The sequence below is a fragment of the Tupaia chinensis genome, unplaced genomic scaffold, assembly GCF_000334495.1.
Source record: "Tupaia chinensis unplaced genomic scaffold, TupChi_1.0 Scaffold144731_1, whole genome shotgun sequence".
Lineage (NCBI taxonomy): Eukaryota > Metazoa > Chordata > Mammalia > Scandentia > Tupaiidae > Tupaia > Tupaia belangeri.
In genome coordinates, this window is record NW_006204591.1 from 103,787 (window position 1) to 128,473 (window position 24,687).

Below are 24,687 nucleotides of genomic sequence, written 5' to 3' on the forward strand. Positions count from 1 at the left end.
GCTCTTGACTGTGAAGAATTCTCCTGCACATCCCCCTTGAGCTTCTGTGTAGCATCCCTGACTCCTGACCTTTGAAGGAGATTTCCTGTCATCTCCTCTTTCAGCTCCAGGCCTTTTAGAAGATCTTTCAAGTCAGATAGTCTCAGCTCTTCTTCTTCTTCCTCCCTCAAAGTTATGATTGCTTCCCTGACCAAGTTTAGTTATATCTGTCAGTTTTCTACAGTTATTTGATTCCCTTCCAGGCTGAAATCAACACCTATTAGGGGTTGTGGTTTATTCCTATGCCCTTGCTAAGGATTTTCAGCCCAGCAGCATTAGTATTGCTTGGGTGCTTGTTAGAGATGCAGAACCTGACTACTCAGCCATAAAAAACAACAAGACTCTGGCTTTTGACAAAAAGTGGATGAATATGGAAGATTTACTGCTGAATCAAGCAAGCCGGGCTATGAAGGAGAAACATTGTATGCCCCCACTTAATATAAACTGAGTTTCTGCACTCTATGACCGAAACTGAATGACTAAAAGATGCAGAAACACAGTAAATGATTGTGAATACCAGATACAGTGCAGGAAGAGTGTGGGTGAAGGAATACAGTCTGAGGAAGAACATTAAGGAGAAAAATGGAAAGGCAAAGCATTAATGGGACAAAAAATGGGGTATTATCTGTTGAAGATAACTTTATAGTATTATCAACTGGACTGGGGAGAAATGTAAACCTGTTGGAATATTCACTTTGCAAACTAAATGACGTGTTTGAATGTATAAAAGTACCTGAAATAAAATAAAATTTAAAAAAAAAGAGAGAGAGATGCAGAACCTGGCCCTGCTGAGTTGCTCAGGTGCTGGGGGTATTACTGCATGATGTCACACACTCTATGGGAAGGCTCTGGGTTCATATCCTAGGTCCACTGAACACGCTGGGGCACTCACAGGCACACTCGTGTTTCTGGCTGGCTGCATGCTTTGGGGAGGATTACCGAGTCGAGACCCTGTTGGGGGTGTCTGTTTTTCTGTCATGAAGGAAATAAATAACTCAAGAGAGAGAGAGAGAGAGAGAGAGAGAGAGAATCCTAAATTGCACTCCAGACCTATCTGTATGCATTTGAAGTTTGAGGTTTGAGAAGTGATCTGGAACCAATAGGCCTTTCCTGAAAGTAATTTCTGAGAGTTCATGAGTGACCTAGGGGTCTGGGACAGTCTTCAGAATATCAACAACCATGGCAGCCCTCCAAAGTCTCACAGGTGGATTATTCATTCTATGGAGATATGTCTACATCTGCAGTAAATTTGTGAGAAGAGGAATTAAACACTCTTGTTACCATATGCACCAAATAGGGATATATAATTTTCAAAGAACTGATCTAAAGAAGATCTACCTAAATAGGCCATTCTGGAGGCACTTGGTGATCATAGTGTTTCATGTTTAGCACCAGCTAACAGGGACTGGGGATAAAACAGGCTTTGTTATACCTAAATTCTACTGGAAAGAGTCAAAGAGTCTCTATGGTTCCCCCAGAGACCAACTAAGTTTCCTTGAGGTTTGTGAGGTTCTCGATAGTCACAGGGTAGTAGGTGGCTTCCAAAACCTGGATTGGAAGATTAGATTTCAATAAAGTAGACTTCTGGGCTGCTTGTCATCCTTAATAGACCAGTTCTCCAGACGCTGGCCTTAGGGATCTGTGGTTTCAAGATTTCCCTAGGTGACTCTGTGAGAGGGCTATAAATGAGAACCATCACTTTGGGCCATTGAGTAGTTCCAAAGGTGGCTTGAATTCTATGTTGTTGCTAGTTAATCAGTCACAAACACAAATTTATATACCAAGGGAGCCTTAACTAGGTAGAGCTGTGAAGATGAAGGGTTTTATTGTCTATATGTCAGTCCTTGAGACTGCATCCAATTGTTTAGTAAACTATGTTAGTCTAGTCATTATTCCAATAAGTTGAGACAGAATATCACTTTAATTCATAAATATGTACTACCATCAAAGCCTTTACCCTTAGGAGGAAAAAGAATTCAAAATGTTATAACTGATTACAGTATTTCCACTGGATTCACTCAGAAATGGCTCTGTATTCGTTTTCAAGCAAATCTGGTGAAAACTAAGACCAGGGACCAGCGGATGGAGTAATGATTATGTCACCAGACTCCCATGTAGTCGACCATGGTTCAAGACCTGGACCTGGTGATTTAAAACTCATGCTGGGCGTGTGCCCAAGATCCCAAGAGGAGACTGGAGGAGAAGGAATTGTGGTGTGGCCATCCCCACTGGGGGGTGATTTCTCACTTTCTATCTCTCCGTCTCTCCAGTAAGTGCATGCACCTTTTTTGGAGAGGTTTTTGTTATAGGGTGCATGTGCCCTATAGAAAAAAAATCTCTCTTAAAAAAATTGAGATCATTTTATAGTGGAGGCACAAAGCATTTGTTTTCTCTCTCTGCTATAAAAACAAGAAGCATTATATCTGCTACATATGCCATGTTACATAATAAAGCAGGTGATGCTGCACATTTTGATTAGCTTCAAGGAGGCTATGTTTTTGTTGCCTTCTAATAGGGTAGATTATTTAATTACTCTGCCCAAGAATACTCATGGTATCATAGGCTGTCAAAATAGTTTTAGATCATTTTTTAGTGGAGGCACAAAGCATTTGTTTTCTCTCTCTGCTATAAAAACAAGAAGCATTATATCTGCTACATATGCCATGTTACATAATAAAGCAGGTGATGCTGCACATTTTGATTAGCTTCAAGGAGGCTATGTTTTTGTTGCCTTCTAATAGGGTAGATTATTTAATTACTCTGCCCAAGAATACTCATGGTATCATAGGCTGTCAAAATAGTTTTAAATGCTTTCAAATACTTCCAAGATTAAGATAACTTGTCTTGAGTTGTTTAACACTCTACTGAGAGTTCAATTTACTTTCATCTCTAGACACACATGTCACCAGACTCCCATGTAGTCGACCATGGTTCAAGACCTGGACCTGGTGATTTAAAACTCATGCTGGGCGTGTGCCCAAGATCCCAAGAGGAGACTGGAGGAGAAGGAATTGTGGTGTGGCCATCCCCACTGGGGGGTGATTTCTCACTTTCTATCTCTCCGTCTCTCCAGTAAGTGCATGCACCTTTTTTGGAGAGGTTTTTGTTATAGGGTGCATGTGCCCTATAGAAAAAAAATCTCTCTTAAAAAAATTGAGATCATTTTATAGTGGAGACACAAAGCATTTGTTTTCTCTCTCTGCTATAAAAACAAGAAGCATTATATCTGCTACATATGCCATGTTACATAATAAAGCAGGTGATGCTGCACATTTTGATTAGCTTCAAGGAGGCTATGTTTTTGTTGCCTTCTAATAGGGTAGATTATTTAATTACTCTGCCCAAGAATACTCATGGTATCATAGGCTGTCAAAATAGTTTTAAATGCTTTCAAATACTTCCAAGATTAAGATAACTTGTCTTGAGTTGTTTAACACTCTACTGAGAGTTCAATTTAATTTCATCTCTAGACACACTCTTGCTCTCATGGATTTATAACCACTACATGATAGTAGCCATTTAAAGAACAATGTAATAGAAATAATTAGCTTATTAAGAATCTACCACTTATGGTCCTTCCGTTTCCTGGTTTTGGTATTTGTGGCTCACAACAGCTTCTCCTATTCTTTCAAGTGAATCTGCTTTCATACAGCATTTACTTCTTGACATTTCACATAATTTAGTCAACACTCCTTAATAATTTCCCTTTGATCCATGATGATCTGTAAGGCAACTAAACAAAAAAACTATAAAATTCTAAATGTAGTGGATCTATCCCCCCTTTCTATTTGGTTATTTACGTTGCTAGTGACACACGGCAATAAATTGCCATCACCATCCACTCCTCACTGTGGATCAAAGCCTTGGAATACTTGATGAAAATTTATTAGGCCTCTGCCCACTGATTCCCACCTGGCTCCTCACAGGACCGTTGGCCAGTGCTGCCTTGGCGGGCTGGAGACGGACACCCTGATGACTAACAGCTGGATGTCTCAGCCATACAACGCTGTCTCCAGCCACCAGGGTGGACCTCCATTTACCTTCTCATTTCTCTTCCCTATTTTACCTAGGTCATTGATCAGTTTATAACAGAGGCTGCCGAGTATGTCAAAAAGCCTGAGAGGAGGTTGGGGCGAAGGGCTGAGTGTGGTGATGACATTTCAGATGGCCCATGTTGTGTACCAGGATGAGGGATGGCGCTCCTTGACTGGAGACACTCAGGTCACTGAGGGGACCCAGAGAGGCTGAGAGGCAGAGGTTGGGCAGAAAGAAACTTTCTAAAGGCTTTACTATGGGAGATTTCTAAGATCCCGGGATGTTTACACTAGTGCTCAGTATTAAGCATTTTCCTGACTGCTTCATGCCATGGTCCTCCAGCTTATCACTGCAGAGATAGTCAAATAAAAACTACATGTTGGTATTTGGTAAAATTTATACAGAGGGCAGCTGTTTTCCCACCTACCCCCATCTCCCCTTGTCTCATCAGGTCATAAGAATCTGGCAGTAAATATATCATAGATATTAAGGTCCAAATAAATCGTTTTTTTTTTTTTTCCCTTTTGTTTCCCAGCACACTTTACGGTGCCCATGGAAAAAGAAACTAAACCCAAACCCTGGTATTAGTCTGCATTTACCCTGACAGGGATGACTTAGCATCTGTACACCCCTTATATTTTCAAAGGTTGGAATCATCCCAATAGTCTCATATTCTGAAGATGAACCACAGGCACATGGGAGTATTTATGACCAATGTGGCAGAATCAGGAACCCTGGGACAGTCTGTAAGTTGATGGCTACAAGGGTTTGCAGATAAGATTTCTACAACTGCCAAAATATGGATGAACCTAGCTGAGCTTATTTATCAGTTCTCACACCAGTAATATAAACCAAACCAGAGTCCTTCTTGCAAGCTGTATCCCACCTTTTTGGTAATTAAAATGGAATAGGGCTCCTGAATTTAAAATAGCAGTGGTTGAGTTCCAGAGCCTTCGTACCCAGAGCCACACCACATGTGTTGGTCCTTCGCCCTATGTCAGCAATTAGAAACAGGGGCAATTGACTTTACAAAATTTCTCCCTGCTCTTAGAAGACATATGCTAAAGTGTGCATCCACTAATGTACGCACCTCTTAAGAGGCCGAGTTCAACAGGCCACATCACAGCCACACCAGCCACATCCACATCCCACAGGAGCTGCTCCCTTCATCAGTTACATCTTTGCATCAACATCTAGATGCTATCTTCTGGAATCTTCCAACTTAATAGTCATTCAGATAAATTCTACAGATATTACTTCACATGAATTTTGGGTGGCCGGGATAGTTGAGGAGAGACAAAGAGGAAAGAGTCAGGAAAGCAAGGGTTGGGCTCCAAAGCTGGTCAGTATCCTGGCTGATTTTGCTGCTCCCTGGGCTGCACCAGAGTTCCATAATCTTTCCCCTGCCTTTCGTGTGCACCTGTCATTGCACAACATTTTCCTTTTCCTGGTAGTTGAGACTCCCAGACCACCAGCCTATGAGAATGTGTGTAGTCCCAGGACCAAACTAGAAGCAAGGATGTGCTGCCAAATGGTGGCTTGAGGCCCCCCTTCCCCACGTGGGTCCCAACCCACCAAACGGCTTCTAGTGGTTATTTAACATTCTATCCCCTAGGATATGCCAATTTTCTCTTTCTTTCTTTCTTTCTTTCTTTCTTTCTTTCTTTCTTTCTTTCTTTCTATGTTTCTGCCATAGGGCACATGCACTCACTGGAGAAAGACAGAGGAACATGGAGAGAGGCAAAGTGAGAAATCATCCACTAGGGAGATGGCCACATGGCATCCATTTTCTCTTCCATTCTCCTCTCTGGATTTTGGGCATGCACGCACATGAACCTGGTGTGTGTTTCAAGTCCCTGGGTTTAGGACTTGAACTGTGGTCAGCCATGTTGGAGCCAGCTACCTTAACTACCATGCCACCTGCTGGGCTACCAATGCTAATCTTTAAGATGCTGCCTCTCACACTTCTGCCAGCCTCACAGAATGTATGTCAGGAGTCTCACATTTACCTCTCAGACTCAGGTCAGAATTATTTCCACTGTCTTCTAACCTCCAATTTAGAAACTTCCCAAGATTCCTGACTATGGGATTCCCTTCCTCTTACTGGACACACAGCTTCAGGACATATTTTTTCCCTGCTCTTTGTGATGCTTTTGATACAACCTTGCCCTGCATTCCACCTTGCTTTGAGAGAAACAGGTGTCCAATTAAGTTTCATATCCATTAACACTTTTGAGAATCAGGTCTTCCTGGAACCACTGCGAACACATAAGAGGAGATTATGTATACCAAAATGTCTTGTCATCTCCAAAGTAATATAGTTACTTAGGTCAGCCAGAACTCAGTGGGTAATACCTTTTCCCCCAGAGTTGTTGAGGCTATAAAGTCAGAAATCACACCACTCTGGACAGCTGATGGTGAATCATTTGAGGGACTAAATATGCAAAGCTGCTTCATCCTCAAGATGCTCCAGTGTCCCTAGGCATGCTTGAAGCCATATCCTTGGAACACCAAGAGGAGCTGGAATTGTCCAGTGATCCTGTCTAGTGTGACGAGAATATATCCAGAGAAGACTACCCATGAAGGGCTATTACCACACCCATAGGACCTTTGAGTAAGTGTAGGTAGGTATACATTTACTAAAACCCGGGCTTTTTATAACATTGGCCTCAACAAATTTCAGCCTATAGTAACTGAAACAGTATAGATCAAACACTGGGCTGGTATTTAGGAAGCCATTCTAACTCTGAGTCAAACTTGGTTAAAAAACTTAAGTTCTGCATTGTCCAAGACATCCACCAAATCTCTGTCGTCTGCTATGAGCTGGGCATTTTATTTAATACAATTCTTTGCCTGTGCTGTGCTGTATAAGACTGCATCAAGCAGCTGGTCAAAGCATCCAAAAGTCAGTGGTTATCCCAAGGTCAAAAACAGGATGCAAAATAATTACAAGTCAGTGTCATAGGCCTTTATTAGAAATGGACTGATGGCTCAAATAATCTGAATTTCAATGATGAAAAAGACTGTCCTTGCATACAAGATGAGTTACCCTTTTCCTCTAGTTTTCTGCAAACTACAGAGAAAGGGTACTGTACAACTACATTTTTCATTTTAAGTGGTATTTAAATAAGTGTTGGTGTGTATTCCATACCTTTGCCTATGTTTTTATGAGATTAAATACACCTAAAATGAATTTAATTACTCCATATTCCCCCATCTTATTCAGGAGGCTAAGCTCATATACTCAAGGCTCAACAAAGTTGTTATTAATAAGACCATCTTGCCTATGGAAATGTGCTTTTCCATTATCATCTGTGTGTGACAACTGCCCTGTAGGAATACCATTCTGGCTCACATCTAGATCCCTGTCCCCCTGATGTATAACGGCCCTTATCTTTGCATGCCTTGATGCATTAGCCCTACGAGCAAAATATACAGGTCTCTGACTAATAATGCAATTTCTTACTAGGTTCTAAAGCATTTGCTGAAAAGCAAAAGCAGATTATTTCAGATGTTAAAATGTCAGGCTTACTTTTCTAAATCTAATCCTCTTTCCTAGGCAACTATACTTGTTTTATAGCTGCAGGAATCTAGGTATGCCCACTCTTGTAAAATGAGTTAGTTCCTTCTGCAAAAAAAATTTTTTAAGAGAGATTTTTGCTATAGGGCACACGTGCTCACTAGAGAGACAGAGAGACAGAGAGACAGAAAGCAAGAAATCACCCCCCAGGAGGGATAGCCATGCCACAATCCCTTCTCTTCCATTCTCCTCTTGGGATTCTGGGGAGACACACATGTGCCCAGCATGAGTTTTAAGCCGCTGGGCCTGGGCCCGGAACCACGGCCATAACCATTACACCATCTGCTGGTTCCCCTTCAGCAAATCTTATCACAGTATTTCAGTCTTGATGTTGCTGCCTATGTGTGACAATTCTTCCAAAAGGCAGAAAACCAATCAGGAAGAACAAAACATTGGTCACAAGTTATAGAGGAAAAAGAAACCAAAACAAAACTTCCTAGGCACTTCCTAGTTTTAGAAACAACACATCGGGAAAGTTATCTCGTGTAAGTAGAGAAAGATAGAAGGTGAATGATCTGCACTATTGATATACTAGACTTTCCCCTTTCCTGCTTTGGTGGACTTTCTCAGGTTGAATTACAGAGCTGAGCTGCAGGTTCTGTCTCCCATGTTCACTCCATTCCTTTCCACGGAGAAAGTACAAAATTCTACTCTTTGAAGAAGTGCCCCAACACAGAATGTTCTTGCATATCATAGTTGCTCAGTAAGTGCTTGCAAGAGGAAAAACTGGTTAGTGGTGGGACCAGCAGTTAGTATAATGGCTATGTCGCTGGACTCCCATGTAGTCGACTGCGGTTCGCGTCCCGGACCTGGTGGCTTAAAACTCATGCCGGGCGCATGTGTATGCATGCCCAAGATCCTGAGAGGAGAATGGAGGAGAAGGGATTGCAGCGTGGCCATCCCCCCTGGGGGGTGATTTCTCGCTTTCTGTCTCTCTGTCTCTCTCTGTCTGTCTGGTGAGCACACGCGCCCTATAGCAAAAATCTCTCAAAAACAAAACAAAACACAAAACTGGTTAGTGGTCAGGTGCTCAGAGCAGCTGCAATATTAGCAATTCAATTCAATAGAATGATGAGTCTATGTTCAGTTCCAGGGAAGTAAACATGAGGAAGAAACAGCCCTGCTACAAGGATTCCATGGTCTAGGAAAAGCAGCTTCACAGACAGAAAAACCCATCCACTTTGCACAAGGCACTTAGCACAGGATGGGTACTGAACTATAAGGGGTGGGCAGGAGTCACAGGAGGCTTGGCAGAGGTAGATTTGACAGGATGGACTGGAGTTTATCAGCTAGAAAGGGTGATTAGGAGATTGAGCCTGGCGTCCAGTAAAACAGTTCCTACCCTTTCCCAGTGCCACCAATCCCAACAGGAGACCCTTTCCCACTTTCCATGAGAGGCCCTGCAAATGCAGACACAGCCCAGGAGCACCAAATTGTATTCTAATCCACCAATTCTCTTTTACATTCTTTCGGAGGTCCCCCAGGTAAACCCACAGCTGAAATACAAATCTGGCTAAAAGAAGTCAAATCCCTCAGGCTTTCCCAAAGTGGCTGAGCTTTAGCTGGGAGTGGAGTTGTCTCTCTGGGCCATGAATCACTGAAGGAAAAGGGACTGGGGCAAACTGCTACCAGCTACGGGGCCATGAAAGCTGAACAAGTTTGTTCCTTTTCTATTAAAATCAGATGTTATCAAGTTTTGTCTGTTTTCTTCTCTTCATAAGTACAGACACAGAAATGCATTGAAAACATGTTTCAAACATGTTCAGGAAAAAACACATTAAGATATTTTTATTCTTATGAGAGTACAAGCATGGTAGGGATTTAAAGGCACCTGCTATCAATATTCAATATAAAAAGTCTTACCTATTTGATCCCTTAAATGTTCCCAAATGGAACCACATCCCGATCAACAAACAGCTTCATAATATTAAACAAAATCATCTTAAGCATGACAGAAAAGTACAGTTTCCTCGTGCCGCTCTAAAGGCAGTAGCATAGGATATTAGTTACAGCATTAGCATAATCCCAAACTTGCTTTATTTTAAAAGCAGGGAACACATATTTGATGATGCCTCAAATTTTACCAAACTCAAGTTTTTCCAGCTGGCAAGCTACAGTTGGAAAGTTAAGTCACATAAGGCTGTACAGACCACGTACTAAAAATATCCCCAGCCCATGGCTCATTTTTCAAGCTGCCCTAATGCTAGGTGTAGGTGGATAAATTTTAAGCTTGAGCAACATTTTAAGGTGAGGGCTTTTTGTCAACTGTAGCCAAGATGTACAAAGTGTCCAAACCCAATTCTGCCATTCATTTGTAAGTTAACATTTGAGATGAAAATGATGTGTGTAAAAAGGATTTACAAACTTAATGCTGAACTCAAACTGTGTCATTTTAGTAGTCATCATGACAAATGACGAATCCGGCCCTTTGACACTGCACTTAACTGAAGTGCTTGGAGTTTATTGCAAGCTCAGCTTTGACAGTTAAGAGGGGAGCAGGCTTTAAGAGGGCCTGCGGTTTGGCTGGAGTGCCTAGCCTTAGAATCGACCTGCTTAGAAAGGTCCAGATCCCAGGAATTTCTAAACTGAGCTCCAATTAGGTGGCAGCTACACATCTTTGTTCTTCGGGTCACATTCTTTGGGTTTTTCTTGGAGGGTGGGAGGGAGGTTAAGAAGGAAAAAAAAAAAAGACAAATTTAACTCAAATTTAAAAACAGACTAAAATTTATGTTTAATCTCCTTGATGGATTAGACCAAAGATCTGTAAAATAACATGAGGAGTCTGCGAAATGTTCATGACGACTGTGACGGTGAAAAAACTATGCCTGCATTTCAAAAATTTTTTGCATCAAAACAAACTCATGCTTTTAGTCCACTGTTCCATTAATGTTTTTGAAGCTCTTTGTTCATATACTCATCATAAGCTATGTGGGTCAAGTTGGTGAGAAAGTAAGAAACACTGCTCTCAGCCAGCTGGCAGTTAAGGCAGCCAGATCCCATACAGCTGTCAGTGTGGTTCGTGTCCTGGACCTGGTAGCTTGAACAATATGCGTGGGTTGTGTGCATGTCCGAAATACTGAAATGGGGACAGAAACAGAGGAGAAAGGATTGTGGTGTGGCCATCCTCCATGGGGAATGCTTTCTTACTTTCTCTTCCTCTCTTGGGCCAGCATACATGCTCCCTCCTCTTCCCACCCTGATGTCCTGCCACGTCCCTCCCTCGGTACACACGCTCATCCCTCAGTCAGCTTTCCCAGTCTGTCTGGGAACCAGCAAAGACGAGACCTTACATTTCTTCTGAGAGACATCACTTGTCCTTCTGTGACAGCTGACATCAGGAACCCACCTCATCACTGCTCCTATAGGTAAATACTTCAGTTAGTAGGGCCTGCCATGTTTCTTTTCCCTCTTCCCTTTACTGGATTTCCTCTCCAACTCCTCTGCCCAGTCCAGCGAGGGCCTTGTGAGATCTTACTGATTATGCAGCATCAGCAAAGATGGCCCTCGGGGAGCTCAGGGTCTGCTTGCCACCTGCAGAGAGATGCCAACTGTGGAATGGGGAATGGTGGACAAGAGTATGACTGCTCAGTTTGGGGACATGAATAGGATGGTGGCTTCGGTAGGCTCCTTAGTCACCTGAAATAGTAATCCTGTCCTCCACCCCCTCAAACATGTCAGCCTTATACTCCAGCAATTTTTCAGTATTACACCTGGTTAGCCCAAATATGAAGGCCAAATCCAGCAACTCGAGGAAGGTGACAGGTAACATACAAAAGTAGTTACTGTGTGACAATTATGTATAAAAAAGCTGAGGGCAAGACCAAGATGAGGAAGCCTCTTGCTCCAATCTGTGAAGAAGTTCACTTTTTAATCCCAAGTATCACACTTGACTGTTCAGGCTGCAAACAGGACCCCTAATTGACTTCTAACTTAATGACAATTAAGAGACCTGGTCAATAAATTCCTGTGGTTTGGGGTACATATTTTTTAAACTATAAATATATTGGTCCCTTACATATTCAATATTGGTTTCTGCCAGACTTGTGAAGTAATAGAACAAAGCGGTCATATATGAAACACAGACTTTGAAATGCATATGAAAAGAATATCAACATGTGGTCTCCTGAATCCCATGTTTTTAGAAAAAGACGTGTAATTTATATCATTTCATTTATAACGGTGCTAAATTAATGCTCTTGGCTACTTTAGACAGAGGTCTTTCCAGACTAACTGCAATGATTTGTTTCCCTGAAACACTTCTGGTACTCAGGGCTTTTTAATTAGCTTTCTAGAGAGTGTTCTCCTGATGGACATCACCTCCCTAAAACCTTGTTTCCTGGCTTCTTAAGAACAAGAAATTAACAGGGATTCATTGAGTTTCAGACTTTCTGAACAAATCGCTGTTTCATGAAATTAACTACATTACTTACTGGGAGTCCTATAGACAGGCTTGGTGCATCCCAGTCCTTGAACCTGCTCAGTGATCTGACTGCATTTTTTACTTCACAGCTGATTTTGAAGGCGTCACTAAAAGGCATGTTTTCACACAAAACTGTCAGTTGGGAGTGGTAATAATGTATGAGGCCACAATTAGGCAGGACCTTGACTTAACGCAGCACTTCCTGAAGGGCTCTGCGGTGGTAGGTTGTGGAGAGCCCCAAGGCCAAACACAGTAACCAGATCATCTTCAGTGACTAATGTTCTGAGGTTGGAATTTATATAGGGAATCTCTTTCATTTGCATCATGAATAGGTACTATGACATACAGCATTTCCTAAATTCATTCAACCACAGAATCCTCCTTTTGAAGAGCATCTCCCAGGATGAATGTTCTGAGCAACTCACTTTGGGACATGTTGACTTTAGTCACTGGGTTAACAGAACACCTGAGTAAGGAACAGATGACCTTGTTGTGTTCTATGCGGTGGATGAGGTAGCAGGGATGAAATCGGTGGGAGGCTTTGGGTTGGAAGTGGTCAAGGAAGTCCTTTGGCAGGTGTAGAAGATCTTAGAGGCATTTCACAAGGATCAGAATTTTATTCAGAAATGAGAGCTACCATGACGAGGTATAGAGCAAAATGTAAAGTATGAGCCAGCACGGACCCTATGCATTTGGATCCACCCTTCATCACATTCGTAGAATAGGTGGCCATCTAGTTATATAAATCTAGTTACATAAAACAGCAGACCCTCTGACTTGATTACTTCTATCACTGATTCTGCCATGTGTCCAAAGACCCCTGTTGGGATCATGCTCTTTGGGGTTGTAAACTTGGGCATTCAGAAATACTTGACAGTGGGAATGCTGTCAGGAAGGTAGTGTGGCGGGCCATGATTAGTCAATACCCTTGAACCTTATGAGTAGTTCATTAATTTTCTTTAATAACCCTCTTACTCAGAATTTCACTCATTGTTCCCCATTCTCCACCCCAACCAGGACTCGGAGAACTACTGAGGAGGAAGTTATTTTCCTCCTCATTACAAATGCCAGGGACAGCTTTTAGAAGGAAGGGCCCTCCATGGAAGGGCTACAGAGTACAAGGCCAGAGAACACCAGGAAAGTCACAAGGAAAGTCACATAGTGGCTGAAAGGAGGATGGGGCAAAGACGCAGCGATGCCAACATCACCTCACTGTTTGACTACAGCCAGGCCTGGCTGTGGAGGACACCTGCCTCTGTGACAGAGGGCTGGTATGAGAACAACTGCTAACTGGAACTTCAATACTTGGGGACTAGAGGCTGGAGTGACAGTAAACTTTTTTTAGAGTACTACTGCCCATGTGAGAATCTGTTTATCTGAGATCACATTATTTATGGCAGCCCAGAAATAATAACCAATCTGCTTTTGAGTTTTAATAGAAAAATCCAGTGCAGTAGCTCATAAAGCCATTTGTTGATGCAAAGTTTGTGCTGTTTATTCAGTTTTGTTCTGCCCCGAGTTGGAATCTTCCTCACCCCTCCAAAACCCAGTGACAAATGCCTATTTGAATCTGACATCAGAATCTCCCTTGCTTCCCCCCTATTTAAGTCTTCAAAGTATTCTTTCTCCTCTGACCGTCAGGAAGAGCAGCTAGACTCTGATATCAATTGGTCAGATTTATTGCTGAAATTTCTATTCTGTGTCCCCAATTTTAGGTCTTATTTAGCACTTAAGAAGTGGTTTAGGCAGTCAGTGATGTAGTGGTTAAGGTGACTGGATCCCACATGGCTGTGCGGTTTGAGTCTTCGACCTGGCAGCTTGAAAAACAGCAAACACATGTGTGTGCATGTCCCAAATCCCAAAAGAGTGGACTGCAGCATGGTCATCTCCCTTGAGAGTGCTTTCTCATTTTCCTTCTCTCTCTCTCTTTTTCTCTGGCAAGCACATGTGCCCTATAGCAAATTTTTAAAAAAGAAAAGGAAAAAAAAAATAGGATCACAGTTCCTAATTATTTTATCAGGAAATAAAGCTATTTTGTACTTTACATTCTCTAGATACAGTGACAAAGGGATGATAATACTCAAGGAAGTCTCAGAGGAAGTGATACCTTGAGCTGGTTCATCTTAACTGGGAATGTTTCCACAAGATTTCAAGTGACGCAGCTGGTATGAACTATTGAATGTAACTGGTATGAGGTATTGTGCATGACAAGAGCACCGGATACAGATGCATAAAAAAGGGGATGAATAAAAACAGACTAAGAATTAAACCCAAACAGTGTGCTTTGAGTCACCTGGAGAACTATACTTTTCCTCCCTAGACTAGCTCTGTGTCGTAACATTCTATCATCTAGAAGAGCCTCCTATTTTAAGATACCACCTTATGAATGCCCTGCTTTATACGCAGACTACTGCAATTATACAGTAAGATTAATGAATTCACAGGCAGTTTCTAAGGATTTAATGACTTCTTAATAGAATAGGGTGCACACACAGCTAGACAACTATGACAAATCATAAAAGCTTTTTAATAAGAAACCTCAATTAGTTAATTAAAATGTGCTAATTGAAAATTCTAAGAATAGCATGTAAAATATCCCAGACCTTGAGACACAGCAATAAAACACATATCTAATGTGCCCACCAGACAAGTTCTACACATCTGTGCAATAGGAGAGCTTGGCAAGTGAAATAAGAAACAAGGGAAGAGGTCATCACATAGAAACCTTGAGAGTGGTCTAATACATCAGGACATTATTATTATTTATCTCACAGACGGCAGGTGCAAGGAATAGGGGTCACCTTTATTAATTTAGTCAGACATTTCCTACTCCTGCTCCTTAAGAGATTCATCTCTCTGTAAGGGCATAAAGGCATAGCTAAAAAGCATTACCACATTAATTTTGGGATAACCCATGCTAAATGAACCTAGCGGTAAGACTTAGAAGAGAAGAGACCATGGTATAAAATGTGACCAGGTTGGGAAAGCGCTAACAATTCCCAACAACCTTCGCTGATATATTCTTCAATATACGACTGGGATTCCAGCCTAAATTATGCATGAGGTGGAACTCCAGCCTGCAGTACGCATGTTTGGGTCAGCAGAAGGGATCGAGGCTGCTGTGGTATCCCTCACAATCAGTGAAATGAGAACTGGAGAAGCCTGGACAAAGTAAAGCCAAAAGAGGGTGAAATCTGGAATAAGAAAGCTGTTTCCTGAGCCACCCAGGAGACTTGGGTCAGGACCTCTCCAAACTGCTCCTCCTGCAATAACCTGGCAGAAAAGCCTACTGGAGATAAGAACTGTGGGAAGGTACGCAGAAAAAACCCAAAAAACAAACCCAAAATTCCATGGGAGGAGCTCAGGGGAGGCCCTGAAGATGGGTAGGAGAGATGACAGACAGAGCTAAGAATAAGCAGAGTCACAAAGCTGCATGGCAGACCAAAATGATAAGAGAAACAGTTAGGGTGTGTGAAAGGAGTGTGAGAGAAGGCAATGGAGTGGCAACCTGTGTAAATCAGGTTTTGTCATCAAAACAGAAATGCAGCACTTGAGGAATGTTTGAACTTTCTTCTATGAGAAACTTAGAGGACAATACTAACTCTCATGTATATAGTGCTTACCATTTGCTAGGCACTGTTCTAAGTACTTTAAAATTATTGCCTTATGTAACACAACAGTCAATAAAATAGCTAGTTCACCCATTTTACAGATGGGAAAACCAAAACACAGAGAGGCTAGGTAACTTGCTCAAGGCCACACAGCTCATCAGGGGGAAAATGAGATCTGAACCCAAGTAGCCTGTCTCTAGAATCCATGTTCTTAGCCACTAAGCGAGACCATCTCCCACTGACCCATGACGTGCAATTATAATACACAATATGTGATTTGTAGCTGATAGGTAATTGCCCAAGGTGGGATTCTCAATTCTGACTGCTGCCCAAGGCCAGCGTGTGGCGGTGCGTGGCATAGGTGATGACTCAGCCCTACCGCCCAGCCCAGACCACATCATAACCAGGAGAAGCTGGTTTCGATTTGTCACTACACATACGCCAGAACTCTGGTGAAGACATTAAAGAGTTGAGTTTTTAGGAAAATATCCTCCCCAAAGAAAGCTGACTGTGAGTGGGAGCTAGTGATGGCAAGAACGAAGGAAAAAGAGAGGTTTTGCTAGAGTATAAAAGAATTCATTTTTGGATTAAAGAATGGGACGCTGACTTGGGTGCCAGTTGAGCTTGTCCTCTAAGATATGCTATATAAAACAAGGACATGTCGTGAAGGTGGTTTCAGTAGCAGCTCTAGCCAGGAAATATTCCATTTTAAAGGGGCAACTGAATGCCCATGTCATGGTATTTGAGGAATCAGTAGTTTGGGGTACTCTTACTATCTTCCCATTATGAATGTCAAAGGTTCGCTGCTATCATTTAGAGGCAGAATGCTATACTGGTCCACTTCTCTAGAACTGGAAAAACCCAAGTTCAAATTTTAGCTCCACTACTAGTGAGTAATTTCTTTACTTCAAAATGAAGATGGATTCCCCAGACAAGCTGACAGGTTATTGAAACAATCACTGTAAACCCTCCTGCTTTCGTCCTATTAACTTTTTTTTTTTTGGAGAGATTTTCACTGTAGGGCGTGTGCGCTCGCCAGCCAGACAGAGAGAGACATAGAGACAGAAAGCAAGAAAGTGAGCTGCTAGGTCTGGGACTTGAACCATGATCGGCCATGTGGGAGTCCAGTGACATAGCCATTACGCTAACTGCTGGTTCCCCTTAACTTTTTTTTTTAAAAAAGAATTATTTATTTAATTTTTAAAATTACTATTATTATTTAATTTGTTTTAGGGCACTTGTGCTCATGAGACAGAGACAGAAAGCAAGAAAGTGAGCTGCTAGGTCTGGGACTTGAACCATGATCGGCCATGTGGGAGTCCAGTGCCCCAACTACCATGCCACCTGCTGGCCCCCTTCCTATCAACTTTCAATTGACATGACTTCCTGACAGCTTTACATGTGAAAACACAATTCATACACAATGGATTTTCGCTTGACTTGTGACAAACTTATCAGATACAAGACTAGCTACACAGAAAAGGAAGTACAGAAAGGTAAGAAGTACCAAATTATTTCTCTTCAAAATTTTCTGTTAACGTGCACAATTTTGTGACCCTTATGTGTTAGGGAAGGATAAGGTGATCATAGAAATATTTAGAAACTTACTCTGAGGTCCCTAGCCTTAAGTGTTAGGAAGACCAAGTCTCACAGTTCATACAGTCATTACAAAAAGTTTATCCAATTGGCTCTAATGCTTGGGTGATTCACAGTCTTCCTCAATCCAGAGAGAGTTCAGACTTGTTTTTCTGGACTGGGACTGGGGTAAACAGAAGGCTTTCATGCTAATCCTGGAATTTCCGAGGGACAAGGGAGGCCGAAGTAACCAGATCCTGGTTATTTTATAAATGGTAGATACAAGTTATATTGAAAATCCCACACTGAACGCAGAACTAAAATATCCATAGAAGAAGGGCAGCAGGCTTTACCAGGCCATAAATTAATTACCTTTAATAGCCAGGCTTAGAGTAAAAGCAAGAAGACATGCAAGGGTTTCTCTATCTGCAGCTTTCATTTTGGTATTTGGCACTAGAGTAAAATCACTTTTAATCAGCAAGAAAGACAGTTGCTTTTTAAAACAGTAACATGCTGAAGGGAGAATTCCCCCTGATATCCTAGGGAATTTGAACTTTGGCCCTTGCCGGGGAATAATCCTTTCTGAAATAAACTGCAAATCTTTTTTGTCCACTTTAAATCAGTAGGCTAAAGTCCTCTAAAAGTTAACAGAGAGGATTCCACCCATCATCCCTCCTTTCAAAACTTCTCTGTATGGGGTTAGCATTCACCTCTTTAATAAACCAAACACACTGGACACAGTGAGCCTGCAGAATCAGAGAATCCAAATTCCAAGTTATATTGTGCTACTATATGGAATTCTTTGGAACTGATTTTCTGTGAATGAAGGTGAACGTAGATGATGAGACTGAACATTTTCTCGGGGCTAATTATCCCACACACTAGGTAGAGTTTGGCATACTGCGTTTCTGCCAACTAATTTTCGAGTATTAAGTCAATGACAATTTTAGGGGTATGATGATCAGCCTCCTCCTTCATATTACAGTTAAATATCGATGAGTTATACATTGGAAACAATGGAGCTTTGGGGCTCTCTCTCCACCTATCAACACGATCACTGCTAACTCTTTGACTAGACAATAACCCTTCACATTCCATTCCAAGTTCTGAATAGCCCAAGCTTGTTCCCTGTGCTCATTCCTAATAAATCAAAAATGGTAGACTGGGCAGCTGTCAATTCTGGGGTCTTGTGCATTGTTGTGGGGTGTCACAAACATGCCAATGATAGAAAAAGGATCAGTGTTTGTAAATTGCTCCTTTTAAAAAAAAATATTTATTTATTTATTTGAAAGTTTTTTTTTTTTTGCTAAAGGGCACATGTGCTCACCAGAGAGACAGAGCAACAGAGAGTGAGAAATCATCCCTTGGGGGGATGGACATGTCACATTCCCTTCTCTTCCACTCTCCTCTCGAGATTTTGAGCATGCATACATATGCGCCCAGTGTGAGTTTCAAGCTACTGGGTCTGGGACTTAAACCACAGTTGACCATGTGGGAGTCCAGTGCTTTAACAATTATGCCACCTGCTGGCTCCAGTGGCTCCATTTTAAATAAACTAAAGTAGACTGACAATTAACTGAATGTGAGCAGCACTTTCTCTTATTCTGGCATAATTTCTTAAATGAGAATGATTCCAATGCCTGAATAATTGCTTAGGTACCTATAACATAGTGATGTCGATTCTGAATTTCTCTAGTGTTTCACCTAAACCCTCCTCCTCCAAATGGTTTGGAATTTGGTAGAAATCCAAATAATTTTCCCTTGGGAATGTGTAATGAATATGATCGGCCAACATCCATACTGAGGAAGAACAAGTTGGAGACTCACTGGTAAGTAATATTTGGAAACATCTATATTCTTTTTCCCTGAATCAAATGCTTCTGATACAACGTCCTATGAAAATTACATATATATGAAAAAAAAAAACTATTGGCATAATGGAAGATAATTGCTTCAATGAATCCTATCTTATGAAATATTATGAAGCCATTAAAAGTAGCAATTTTGAAGATGTATTTGGTTGTTGGAAAGGTTATGACATATTTTTTTTCTGTTTTTTCCATGCAAAAATGCATCATGACTTTTCCAATGACCCAATAGCGACATGAAAAATGGAAATAACACTAAAATATGTGTCCCAATTATAACCTCACAGAAATGCCTATGAAATTAGAATAGGACTCAAAAAAATGAAAAAGAACACAAATAAAATACCATGAGAATGGTCCAGTATAAATAGTATAAATGGTATGTCTCCACTTGACCATCCTCACAGCTTACTTTACTATTTCTCGGATAATTTATTAAAAGAACAGATTTTTAATGGCCTACACTTTATATTAAGTTTTTCAAAAAGAGTCAAGCAGGAGATGACTAAGGAAACCAAAGGAAAAAGGAAACAACCTATGCTGATAACCATGAGTCTTACCCATGGCTGGCTGGGTCACCTCAGATGTCAATTATAAAAACTCCTGAATCTATTGAGTCCTTAAAATATTGGCTAAGGTGGTCAAAAGCTAAACTCAACGAAAGTCACTATAAAAAGAGAGCAAGAGAGAAGCTTTCCCAGTATATCCTGTGGTCTGGAATTTATCGGGTATCTGGGACTGCGAGTGTGTGTGTTCACATATGTTTCTTTTTTCTAACATTATCAGCATGAGAATGACTAGAAACGTGCTGTAGATTTTTCAGAAGAAGTTAAGACAGCTGCGACAGCTACAGGATCTCATTTATAGACACTGACATTGCACATTTCACTACGTTCTCAGACACAAAGGTTAAGATATGTACATATTGTCCTTCGGCGTGAAATCTAAGCAAAGCTCATAACTCTTGGCAGCACCAGAGTGTGCACTACTTATTTTTTAAGTTGTGGTACACCTAATAGAACTTTAATCCCTGATGTTTTGGTAACACAGATATGCAAATGAATAAACAAACAAAAACCAGGCATTTAATAAAAATGCATCCACTCTATATGCAGAGTCTGAGATAAAGTAGAACTGGTGACAAGTATTAACGGAAGATCTGAACATATTTATTTTTATAGTCAAGTTGTCTCCTGCAGCACAGATACATATGTTTTCCGTATGGCTAATATTAACACACATAAATGTCGATTGCACAAATGACATCCCAGAATTACTACTTGAGATGAATAAGAGCTGTGGATCACAACATCCTTAAATTTCCCCAAATCTGACTACAAGAAGAAGACTGGTGAACGTCTTCTTGTTTAAAAAACGTTCTATTTCCACGTGACGCATCCTTTTGGGTTACATTTGAGTCTGTTTGGTAAAGTGCTGATTAACCCTTCTTGATCTTTACTCCCGACAAGAAGTGAAAGATCCTTGTATTTTATAAATCTTGAGCACATTAGATTTTGGTTAAGTCTAAGGGCTAATGAAAAACGAAAGAGAAAAACAAAGCCAAAAATCATAAATCCTTCCTGACTAGAAGGCATTCCTCCCTTATCCCTAAAAGAAATTCATTCCCGCACATCTTGTTTGAATTTCACTTCTGAAGTGTGTCTTGTTCCATCTCTAGAACAAGTTGGCGGCAGGGTATAGAGATATGACTACGTGAACAAAAACACATGAGCAGTGCAGCCACTGCACACACAAAAACAAGATGAGACAGAAAAATATTAACTGTCAAGTGACATGTCACTCGGATACACGTGTTTCTGTATTTTGTCACGAATGTTCAATGTGAAAGCTACTGGAAGTATCTGAGTTCTCCTTCCCCTGCTATTGCAAAACATGGTAATGTAATCAGGAAAAGCGAATGCTTTATGAGCGGCATGCTGGCATCACTTTTCAGTTCTAGAAGATTTGCTAAAGAGAAAGAATTCAACACATTAACACTGTACAATACGTTCAAGGACTTCACAATGAAGGGCAAGACTCTTTCGCTAACATGATCCCAGGTTCTTCCGAGAAGGCGCCTCACACAGATGCTGGGTTTAACTTGAGAAGAGAGTGCTGTTTTTCTTTTCTCCCCACCCACTCTCTCTAACACCAGTCGTACATGATTTATAGTATTTTTATTACAAATATAGTAATGAAACCTCACTTTGTGCAGATTGAAATGGTGATGAGGGAATTGGGGTGGTTTGGCAATGGATGGAGGTGGAGAGTGAGATGCAAAGTTCTATTCCTGTCACAAGTGAGAAAAACACAATTCGAGGCTGCCCTTGGATATAGTCAAGTTCACGGGGTAGTCCTGGAAGGAGCAGCTCTGCTGGTGTGAGTGGCCGCGCCTGTAACGAGTCCATAAACTGCATTTCCCCTCTTCGGATCCTCCGTAAACGCAGAGGAGGGAAGCAGTCAGCTGCGATCGTGACTGGTGGCCAGATTTTTCTGGTGGAAAAGGCAGGCTTATGTTCATGCCCTTACATTAGTTGAAGCTTTTGAATAATCATAATTCTTAGGAAACTCTCAAAAGATGATGCTGCCTATCTGACCTCCCCATGGTACCCTGTCTGGAACATTCCAGTTTTCTTTTTTGTCTCTTAATTCCTTTAGAGATCTAGTATTCTGATCTGTTAACTTGCAACAAAGCAGCACAGATGAAGCAGTGCTTCCACCTTCCAGATGCTCAAGTTCAGGCAGGAAGAGAAAACTGACTGAATTACTGAGGTTAGCTGGCAAGATGGTACAGATTTCCCAGGTTAAAGGAACTGAGCTGGTCAGAGTCTATCAATCCTAACTTGAGAGATTTGGAAAGGCCCAATGACTACTGCTTAGTATGGTCTCTCAACTTACACATCTGCTCCTTTGGGAAGGATGGAAAGGAAGTGGAGGACTGGAGTGAGGGGTATTGCCAAGCTAGAGGAAGAAAAATCAGCCTGCACGTTCCCTCTCTCTTTCTATCCCCTTACACCTGGTTCCCTACTCTTCTTGAACCTCTGTGACTTTCACAGACTTATCACAAATGGTAGAAGAAACAAACCTGAACACCAGATGGTCTTTATCCTCAATCATGTGAATATTTATCTAAACATTCAGTTTCAAAGAAGAGATGCCATTTTTTGTGTGTGTGTGTGTATAAGGAGCCTGTGCTCACCAGAGAGAGAGGGAAAGTGAGAAATCATCCACCAGGGGGGATGGCCACACTGCAATCCCTTCTCTTTCATTCTCCTCTTGGGATTTTGGACATGCATGCACACTTACCCGGTATGTTTTTCAAACCACCAGGTATGGGACTTGAATTGCAGAGTTGACCATGTGGGATCCAGGGCCTTAACCACCATGCCACCTGCTGGCCCTGGGACTCATTTTTTTTTTAAATAAAAAATTATTTTTATTGAACTTTATCAATCTACTTATTTATTTATTTAAATTTGACCAGTGAGGGACATAGAGAGAGAGAGAACGAGAACAGTGAGAAAGCAAGTCACCAAGTCTGGGACTCAAACTGTGAACGACCGACCATGTAGGAATCCAACACCTTTAACCACCACGCCACCTGCCAGCCCTGGGACTCCATAATTTTATATGAACTATCTGACCATAGTTTTAAGGAACTGGAGCTATAAACCATGGCTTCATTCTGGATCTCACAGTCAGTATCCTTTGGGAATTATAACCTTCCTTCTTGCGTTGAGAAGATCTAGTAGCTCTATGACCATGTCATGGCCCTGCTACATGAAAAACAGATTCATCACACTTGATGATCAAAAACGTTATGTATTGATGTTTTGCTTAATATTAAATTGGTCAAAAAATGTTAATGGGGCCAGATGTTGGTGTAGTGGTAAAACATGAAGCTCTGCAGAGCTGAATCACATGGAAAGGTTCAAGGTTTGCATCTGGCAATCTCCCTGAATATCACAGGCATGGAAGTGCCCAAAATGTGGGGCTTGCTAAAGCTAGGGGTACATATCTCGGTGTTGAGACCCTTTTTGGCGTGCCTGACTCTCTTGTATGTATGTCTCTGTCTCTGCCACTCATGAAAGAAATAGCTAAATTAAAATAAATTAAAAAGTCAATGCTCGCAAGGAAACAATGAAATACTATTCTTTTTCATCACTGGTAAGAATAAAAACTGTTTTTTAATGACCATAATCTGGCAGTCTGTATCAGTGCTGAAGTGCTTAAATGCTTTAATCCAAGTTCTAGAAACTAGTCGTAGCTCTATAAACTACAATTATCCCTTCTCCTCCATTCTCTCAGGATTTTAGGCATGCATGCATGTGCGCCCAGCCTGAGTTTTAAGCTACCAGGTCCAGGACTTGAACCACTTGAACCATGGTTGGTCATGTGGGAATCCACTATGCCACCTGCTGGCCCCAACTACTATATTGTTTATATGCTGTTGATTTAAAAAAATTCAAACTACGGGACCAGCAGTTGGCGTAATGGCTATGGACTCCCATGCAGTCGACCGCGGTTCACGTCCTGGACCTGGTGGCTTAAAACTCACACCAGGCGCGTGTGCGTGCGTGCCCAAGATCCTGAGAGGAGAACGGAGAAGGGATTGTGGTGTGGCCATCCCCCCTGGGGGGTGATTTCTCGCTTTCTGTCTCTCTGTCTCTCTCTGTCTGTCTGGCGAGTGCACACGCCCTATAGCAAAAACCTCTCAAAAAAAAAAATTAAACTAGCAACACAGGTTCATCAAAAAAGGGTTGGCAATATAAATTTTTAGTGAACTCATATGTAGGCTATTATGTATTGAAAAGACAGTGGATGGCGGCATTTAGTAATGTGTGACTATTTCTACAATGAAATTTGTTTTAAAAGAGGGGATTCTGAAAATGGAGTATAGAATATGGCATACACACACACACACACACACACACACATATATATATATATACTTAAACTTAGAAATGTATGTATATGCAAAATCTTCGAAGGACATAAGCCAAAAGTTAACAGTGGTGTCTCCTGTGCATAGTGTGGGGAACACATGTGATTTTCATTTCTTTTTTGTATCTGTCATTGTTACATAAATCATTAATAATAAGAATGTATTCTTCGCAACATCGAAGATTTTCAAATGGTTTAAAGAATACTGCAACAGAAACTTGTAAACCGAGGACCAGCTTAAAGAAAAAAATGCTACTAACACAGGTGAAGACCCTTCAGGATTTCTTCCCATGGGATGCCCGCTGCCAGAAACAACTATGTTCCTGGATTTTGCAGCTCGTCACTCCATGCCCTTCTTCATGTGTTTACTGCACACACACATATCCCTGGGCACACTGCTTTTATTCCAGGAATTGCATAATAAAGTTGTCTTCATTTGTTGATGGGAAAAAAAAGCGACTGAGTCGTACCCATCTCAAGACAACTCTGGGCGGTGGGTCAAAGCCATCAGTGGCCCAAGATGCACAGAGGACATTTGTGAGCATGGGGGAGCAGACTCCCAGGCCCTCCTGCACTCTGCTCTGGCTACACAGCCCTCCCTGAGCACAGCAGGAA

General features: G+C 41.4%; 1 protein-coding gene and 1 long non-coding RNA gene across 2 annotated transcripts in view; one reads left to right on the plus strand and one right to left on the minus strand.

The window, feature by feature from the left end:
• The window catches only part of LOC102488402 (juxtaposed with another zinc finger protein 1), a gene marked incomplete at its 3' end in the record, with an annotated part of 369,017 nt that overhangs the window by 69,717 nt on the left and 274,613 nt on the right, over nucleotides 1-24,687 (minus strand). The window lies entirely within an intron of this gene.
• On the plus strand, nucleotides 12,462-14,323 carry LOC102486596 (uncharacterized). Its single transcript, XR_337215.1, has 3 exons — nucleotides 12,462-12,587; nucleotides 13,092-13,345; nucleotides 14,129-14,323. It is a non-coding gene; the product is annotated as an uncharacterized LOC102486596 (long non-coding RNA).